Source organism: Daktulosphaira vitifoliae, unplaced genomic scaffold, assembly GCF_025091365.1.
Source record: "Daktulosphaira vitifoliae isolate Bord-2020 unplaced genomic scaffold, ASM2509136v1 Scaffold_3, whole genome shotgun sequence".
Lineage (NCBI taxonomy): Eukaryota > Metazoa > Arthropoda > Insecta > Hemiptera > Phylloxeridae > Daktulosphaira > Daktulosphaira vitifoliae.
The window spans coordinates 11,280,176-11,289,001 of NW_026099574.1; the positions used below are offsets into that span (position 1 = coordinate 11,280,176).

Here is an 8,826-nt window from a genome sequence, read left to right on the forward strand (position 1 = left end):
TAATATACAGTCCCGCGACCCGCGCTACCTTTGCCTACCGTCTCCTTATTATGTGTATATCAAAGGTGCCCAACCCTGGCCCGCGGACCACAAAGTGGCCCACTAACGCATTTGAATTTGCCCGCCAACAGACTATTGCATTTTTATTTATTTATTTATTATAAATTATACAGGGTGTTCAGTAAATCAGGAAACGGGTTNATTATACAGGGTGTTCAGTAAGTCAGGAAACGGGTTTCTATTGTTCTCATTGTTACAAACAATGAGAACAATAGAAACCCGTTTCCTGACTTAATGAACACCCTGTATAGGCAATAGCCCAAAAAATACAATATGTACTAGACAGTTAACTGGATAACTTAAAATTATCTAATAACTAAAAATGAAACATTAATAAACTTAAGCTTGACAAAGAGAAAAAGAAAAATTTAAACATAATCAAAAATTTAAATATTAAATAGGAAAGCTAAATGACTCCATTAAAAATGAAAATAATGTAAAAAATGAGGGTCATTATTTGCAGTGCGCATTAAACGTGGGAGAGCGGAATGAAAAATATAATTAGAAGATGAATGAGAAATGAGGAAAGAGGCAGTATAGCGAGTCGAAAGAGAAGGTACCCGAAAGTTCAATTTAAAAAGTAGGACAGGAAAATCAATCAATCCAGCTGAGAGTTTAGAAACGAAACGGATATTAGAGTCATGTCTTCTAGCAGATAAGGAAGGAAGTTGTAAGAAATTTTGAATAGGAGTTAAGTCATGAGGTGGATGGGGGTTATTAAGGATATGAACCGTAAAGCGTAAAAATTTACGCTGCACTCTTTCAAGTATTATAGATTTGATAGCTGTGTAAGGATCCCATAAAACCGAACCATACTCAAGGATAGGGCGAACCAGTGAACAAAAAAGATTTTTTAATGTTCTTGAGAGGTGAAATTCATGAGAAATTCTCTGAATGAAACTTAAAGTTTTCAAAGCCTTACAACATACTTCTTCAATATGAAGTCGAAAATTTAAAGTAGGAGTGAGACGAAACCCAAGGTCAACTATAGAAGGAACAGAAGAAATAGGATGGTTATGAATATAATAAGGTGAAGATATAGGATTAGAAATACGTGAAAAAGTCATTTTATAACATTTAGAGGTATTAAAAGTCAAGCCCATTAATTGAGCTCAACTAACTAAGCGGTTTAGATTAGTATGAAGTAAAATAACATTGGAACTATTAGTAACACATATAAATAATTTGAAGTCATCTGCAAAAAGGAGTATTTTAGCATGCTGTAAAACACAATTTGCGCCATTTACAAAAATGAAAAAAAGAAGGGGAGATAGGATTGAACCTTGTGGAACACCGAAGGAGAGGGTTATCACTTCAGAAGCACAACCTTGAACATTTACCCACTGGTTTCTTTCAGTTAAATATGAAATTAACCAAGAGAGGAGTGGTTCACCAATACCAGCGTGGAATAGAAGTTCAGACAGAATATTAAGATTAAGTTTATCGAAGGCTTTTGAAAAATCAGTATAAATGACATCTACTTGAGCATGGACAAGGAAAGAATCGGTAATGAAAGATTGAAATACAAGATTGCATGTTAAAGTAGATCGGCCATGACGGAAACCATGTTGTTCAGCAATAAGAAGTGATGTATACTGCAAAAATCGAATACATTTAGTTTATATATACACAAATAGAGCTTAAGGGACATTGACCTCAAAAATAAATTTAAGATATACAGGGTGATTTTTTTATCATAACCCACTCAATTACTTGCAGAATAATAATAATTAAAAAATTTTTTTTTTTATTATCTTTAGTTACACATTATTCTTGAATTTTTAACTATGTAATACTTTTTAAGTTCATCCCTTATGCCTTGGAGGGGGGTCAACTTTGTTTTTTTAAATGGTAACACATATTTTTAATTTAATAAAATGTTTGAGTTTTTAATTTAATAGTAAATGGCATTTGAATTTTTAATATAACTTTATTAGCTTATTAGATATAAATATTTAAAGTTTCAAAATTTTGAGTTAATATACATGTATAATACCCATGGGATTGTAAATATAGGTAGCTAATTGGATTTTTATGGCATTGCTGTCTCAGTCACGGATTGTTTATTATCAATAGATATACTTTCTATATTGTCAGTTAGTGTATTTATAAACTCATAACAATGTGCCTTATTACAATTGATAATAACAATGCTGTGTACTTGCTAATATCGATGTTATAAAAAACCAATTAGCTACCTATATTTTGTGTATTATATCTGTATATTAATTAATATCTGTCCTATCAATTTAAGTATCTATGTATAGAACTGAATATATAATATAGATGAATTATAAGTGTAAGCAAGTCTTGTTCATAACATGGCCCGCCAGCTAAATGTAATTAAAATTATAGCTCACTTCCAAAAGAAATTGGGCACCCTTGGTGTATATGATAGTTTGACTGACCAACGAGGCGTACCATACGCTACGGTACAAAGAGTAGCTGATGGCGTCCCGCCACATGTATACGTTCAAGTGGTATTCGTGACACTGCCCTGTACGATTCAGTCCGTCTGAATACCACTCGACGTGCCTATTTATCGTCCGCAACAGTACTGCGTCAACGCATCCTTTTATTAACTCTGTAATTTCATTATAATTGTCATTAATTGCTCATATACTCTCACCCAATTTTACCACTTTTATAAAAAAAATTGTATGATTTTTTAATACCAAAGGCGTTTGCACCACAAAGACAAGTTCAGTGGTCTGTTTCACTAAATATGATATGTGATCTTTTGACGTATCGTTGAACACAATCTATTTAGTAGAAGCTGAAAACTTGTGATGACAAAAAAAAAAAATCCAGCAAAATGCCATCGCGGCATTGTCAGGATGTGGCATAGTTGGGACAAATATAGATGATATGTCACAATGAATTAAATCGTTATCACAAAACAATTCTATATAAATGTATGCAGCTCTTTAGATAGTGTTCAATTTTTAAAAGGATTCGCATAATTATTTCAAAAACAACATATTTCGGTAATTATACTCGATTAATCTGACCTTCGTGAGTTAATTATTACTTTAGTTGTGAAATTGAAATTGTAGTTTATCATAAGCCATTGAACATTAGCTAGAACATTTTTATTGGAAAGAGTAGTCCATTTTGTTAAATATATTTAACGGTTTGACATTAAAAGCAGGAAAAATATTTTTAACTAACATATATAGCTATTTTATTAGTATTTTTTTTTGTAAAAGAGGTTGTTAAATAGAGATACTCTTATTTGACAATACTGTTTGACCTATAATATAGGTATAAATAAAAAACAAAAAAATTGATGTAAAAAACAACACATAAAACGGTAATTTTATTGCACAAAAATAACATTTTTAGTTTAACTTCAGGGGTAGTTTACATAAAGAAGACATTTTATCAGGACAAATTTTTATTAACTTATAGCAGGTGGTAGCGCAGCTATAATTTAACGTGTATTTAGAAAACGCAGTATTTACGGAATATTGTCAAAAGTCAAGTCATAAAATTAAATATTTATGCATTGTGATATTTTGAATTCTAACGCATAGGCAGGTAAAAGGTCAGATTTTCAAAAAATTAAAAAAAAAATGAAGTAAAAATAAAGCTTTGCATCAAAGCTAAACACATAGTAATATTAGTAAATTTCGAATCGAAGCTAAAAAATAAATGAAAAATAATAGTATTATTAGAATAAATTTTGTTATGAGTAAAATGCCATATTTCTAGATTACTTTTTTAATATTCATATATTGTCAAAAAAGAGAGGGGAAACTGGGAAAACAGAGTGCATATAACTTTTAATATCTACTGTAATTATAACGATTAATACAACTGTAGATTGTATTTTTTTAAATATCTTTTAATTTAAATAATATAAAGAACATTTGGGACAGTTACACTGGGCCTGCGAGAAAAATACAATACTGTTAGTAATGTTAGCTAAATTTATCATGCTTATTATTTATTTTAATTTAAAGCATATATATTACTCATCTTTATCTCACAAATAAACTAATTTTTATCACCCATAAATTATGAACAGTNAAATAAACTAATTTTTATTACCCATAAATTATGAACAATTTATCATTAGTATTTTTAGTTATAGAAAAATTTAAAAACAATTTATTTGATTTTATAAATATGTTAAAAGTTATTATTACTTCAATTATTGTATAGTTTTTGCATAATATAAAATATAGTTTAAAAAAACTAAAAAACACGCTTTTAAAGAACATCGAACTAAAAAGTTAAAAATAATTTTTAAAATAAGCGTAAAACAATAATGAACGAAAAGTACTAGTATTATTGTGATAAAAGCGTCGGGCGCTCAATATACGAAAAATATAGCACAAAGCACCCACGCTTTTATCACAATAATACTAGTACTTTTCGTTCATTATTGTTTTACGCTTATTTTAAAAATTATTTTTAACTTTTTAGTTCGATGTTCTTTAAAAGCGTGTTTTTTAGTTTTTTTAAACTATATTTATTTTTCACTTTTTAGTTACATGTTATGATAGTAGTTACTATCAATATCATGGTTGTAACGGGTAAAGGGGAATCAGGGTTCGATTCCGGAGAGGGAGTCTGAGAAACGGCTACCACATCCAAGGAAAGCAGCAGGCGCGCAACGTGGAGGTAGTGACGTAAAATGACGATACGGGAATCATCCTTTGTAATCGGAATAAATACCCTATATATCTCTTAATGAGAATAAAGCGTATTAATATATAAGTTTTAATAGTAAATAGAATATATATATATATATATATGTAAAGCGACTTAAGTACGTAAACGTATCATGCACGAGGTATAGCTGTGTTTTGTTGGCGGGCGGGGCGCGAGGCATATATGGCGGCAGCGGCGTCGGCTGTAGGGATATATAAATGAATATTAACATATACGTATATATAAATAATAATATATATATGTATATATATATTAATATTAGCGGCGATGGTAAGAATATATAATCTTCGCATAATATCGTGGCACTTTCGTTGGCGTCGACGACGCGATGTCCGGCGTGATCCTCGGGCGTCAAAAGGTTAGCAGCGTTGATGGCGACGGTGCGCGAGTGGAGATCGGTTTATTGACGTTGCCACTTTGACAACAGGAAGAATACTACGGTATCATTAGCGGCGGTACGTCGTCGGCCGTGCGGCACTTGCTGGACTTTGCACCGCGGCGTTTACTCAAAATTATACAGAAAAAAATAGCGTAGTCGCCGACTGGTGAGCGGGGTGGGGTGAATGCGTTACGACGGTCTAGTCTCAAGGTCATAGACGACGGCATACGCGACATAATAACACGTGCCGCGTGGAGTTACAAACTTACAACATACAAACATACATGTGAAACTAATATAAGCGTGTTAAAAAAGCCACGTACATTAAAAAGTATGCTCTTATAACTTCTTCTCTTCGGAACATTTTCACTCGTAAAATTTTTGCAATTTTCTTCAATATGATTTTATTTAGTTGTGTATTGTTCATTGTTTTAAGTAAAACTTGTACGTGTGAGCCAATTGATTTATATAATACACCAATTAATGTCGTATGTGAACATATATATAAACACGAAGAATTGTCATCTTTACAAATAAATTGTTGTATTTTTGAAGATGAAAGAGGATCGAATGTCTACGTAATAGGATACAATGATGGAAAGACTCCTTTAAGATACAGTGCTAATATCTGCGGAAGTACTTTAAAAAACATTATGAACGAAGTTATACAAAATCGTAACGTACTCGAAGTCATACATCCAAAAGAACTACTAAATTGGCTTAGAAATATTATTGAAAGCCTTGGAATTAAATACCTATTTTTATGTATTAATAATATTACAACAATGGTAAAGACTTTACCAAGTGAAAACGAAACGATTAGTGATTATATAAATGAAGTCTTAACTAATTGTGATCTTTTATTAATCAAGTTTGAAAAATATCATTTAAACAAAAATCCAATTTCGGAGATAATTTCAATTTTTAATGAATACAAGCAATCTCTAAAACAGAATGAAGATAAAGAAAAACTTGTTGAATATTTTAATGGTTTTCGAAAGAGTTATAAGACATATATGAATTTGGTAAAAGTATATCCGTATAATTTTTTAACACAACATAAAAACGATGAAGATGGAGGTTTCTTTTTAACTTATATGCAGTATATTATAAGTATATTAAAACTAAACATTGACTAATATGAGCATTAAAACATTGTAGTCTATCATAATTTGTAAGAAAACACTTCTAATATGCTAAATTGATTTTTTTTAATATAAATAAGTTAAAAAATGATAACGTATTAAATTTTAAATAATATCTTAAGTGAAAGTTGTGTTATATATTATTAAAGAATAATAAAAAGAAAATTATATGTTTTAATAACAATATAAATATCTAAAAATTGTATTTATTTAGTTTTTTAATAGTTAATAATTATGCTTCTATACGAAGCTAATTTTACCATGATGTTGACGCGATTAACGTCGTAATAATGTCACAATTTAATTTAAAATCAATATAGTTTAAAAAAACTAAAAAAACACCCTTTTAAAGCACATCGAACTAAAAAGTTAAAAATAATTTTTAAACAATAATGAACGAAAAATACTAGTATTATTGTGATAAAAGCGTCGGGCGTTCAATATACGAAAAATGTGGCACAAAGCACCCACGCTTTTATCACAATATAATACTAGTATTTTTCGTTCATTATTGTTTAAAGATTATTTTAAGATCACTACCATGGAGGTAGTGACGAAAAATGACGATACAGGAATCATCCTTTGTAATCGCAATAAATATACACTATATATCTTAATGAGAATAAAGCGTGTTAATATATATTTTTAATAGTAATTAGAATACATATACATACATGTAAAGCGACTTAAGTACGTAAACGTATCATGCACGAGGTATAGCCGTGTTTTGTGGACGGGCGGGGCACGGGGGAACGTTGTACGCAAGGCATATGCGGCGGCTGTAGGAATATATATATATATAGTAAGGCGACATAAATACATAAACGTATCATGCACTAGGTATAGCCGTGTTTTGATGGCGGGGGGAACATTATACCTAAGGTATAAACGGCGACAGCGGCGGTAGGAATATATAAATATATATACGTAAGGCGCATTACACGCGGGCGGTATTGGTCAGTCAAAATAAAAATTTGTTTATATATAATATATTATATATAATTGATGTCATGCACGCGTGTACGGGTACGAAAACCAAAAATAAACTTTTTCAGGAAAATGTTGTTTTCGGCGAATGGTAAGCGGGGTGGGGTGAATGCGTTACGACAGTCTAGTCTCAAGGCCATAGACGACGGGATTCACGAGAATATTAATAATACGTGGCGGGTGGAGATTTACAAACACACGGCATACATGTGAAACTAATATAAGCGTGTTAAAAAAATCAGTGTAGAGCCGTTTATTCGAACCAAAAACACAAACGAGATAATACAGCGATTGACATATACGTGGTGTACACTAATTAGAGTTTACAAGAAATTAAGCAAGATAAAATAATGAATTCGCGGTGTCACGAAGATGACTTGAACTACTCGTATTATTCCGGCGGGTATTCCACACTAGGCATTTATTGGACTTTACACCAAGACGATAACGTGTGTGTGTAACGGTCCGGTTTATAGTGGTGCGGTGGCTGTGAAGGAGCTGACACGACCGCGGGGTGACAACGCCGTGGCCGTGTCAATGTGTTTATTGAATTTTTTTGTTTCATATTTTATCTTTACAATAAATAGTAAACTTTTTGAAAAATAATAGTACAATAACATTTTTTTTAGCTTTAATGCGAAGCTAAGAAGGTATTAATTTTACTATGTTTTTTTTATGTCTGCCACTACTTTTTTTTAGCTGTTATCAGATTAATTTCTTTGATCGATGCGTCAAAAGAACAAATATAGTAACTAGTTGAAGACATAGCCCTTAAAAATTGAAAAAATATCTCTGGTTCCCTGTAAATGGAGGAAATCCTTCAAAAAATTACAATAAAATAAAGTAATATAAAATCTGTTTTTTTAACGTTTTGTTTTCTTAAACTACCATAATTTTTACAATAATGAACATTTGTTAAAATATTTTATAAAATCTTAAAAATTTCCCTTTCATTTGATATAAATTTGTTCAAACCCTGACCCTTTACCTGCCCATAAGGAAGGATTCAAAATAACAATTTATTCACACAAAGTCAATATTTTCTACTTAAATTTTGAAAATTTTCTGGAAATATTGCATTCTTTAAACATATGTTAAATTAAAGCTTACATTACGTACTATATGTTAAAAAAAAGAAATTTTCTCGACCACCTATCACCTATGTGCAAATGGCTGTCGTATTTAAAATACATGATATTTTTGTGTTCAAATTTTATTTTTATTTTGTTTATTTTAAAATAACTTACAAGGATTTGCTTTAGTAATGTGTCACCCAATCNACATAATAATTTAAAAAAAAAGCTATAATAACCAGGGCCGGATTTGACGGAGGGTTTTAAGGGCACTTGCCCCGGGCAGCAGATGTTAGGGGGCAACCGGATGCCGAATACTATAAAAAAAAATTTTAAACTTTTTAACCCTCGGTTTATGAAAAAATCAACTTTAAAAAATTAATATTGTTTTGTATTTGTATAATTTGGGCTGCAAAATTAATACCGATATACGTCACATGATAACAGAACGACATTGGGGCATACAGCAAACACAATATAATACTTTAGTAAAAAAAAAACG

The 8,826-nt window shown here is 30.8% G+C and overlaps 1 protein-coding gene across 4 annotated transcripts in view; it reads left to right on the forward strand.

The window, feature by feature from the left end:
- The window catches only part of LOC126900970 (uncharacterized), a 76,456-nt gene that overhangs the window by 52,123 nt on the left and 15,507 nt on the right, over nucleotides 1–8,826 (forward strand). The gene's annotated exons all lie outside the window — the stretch shown is intronic.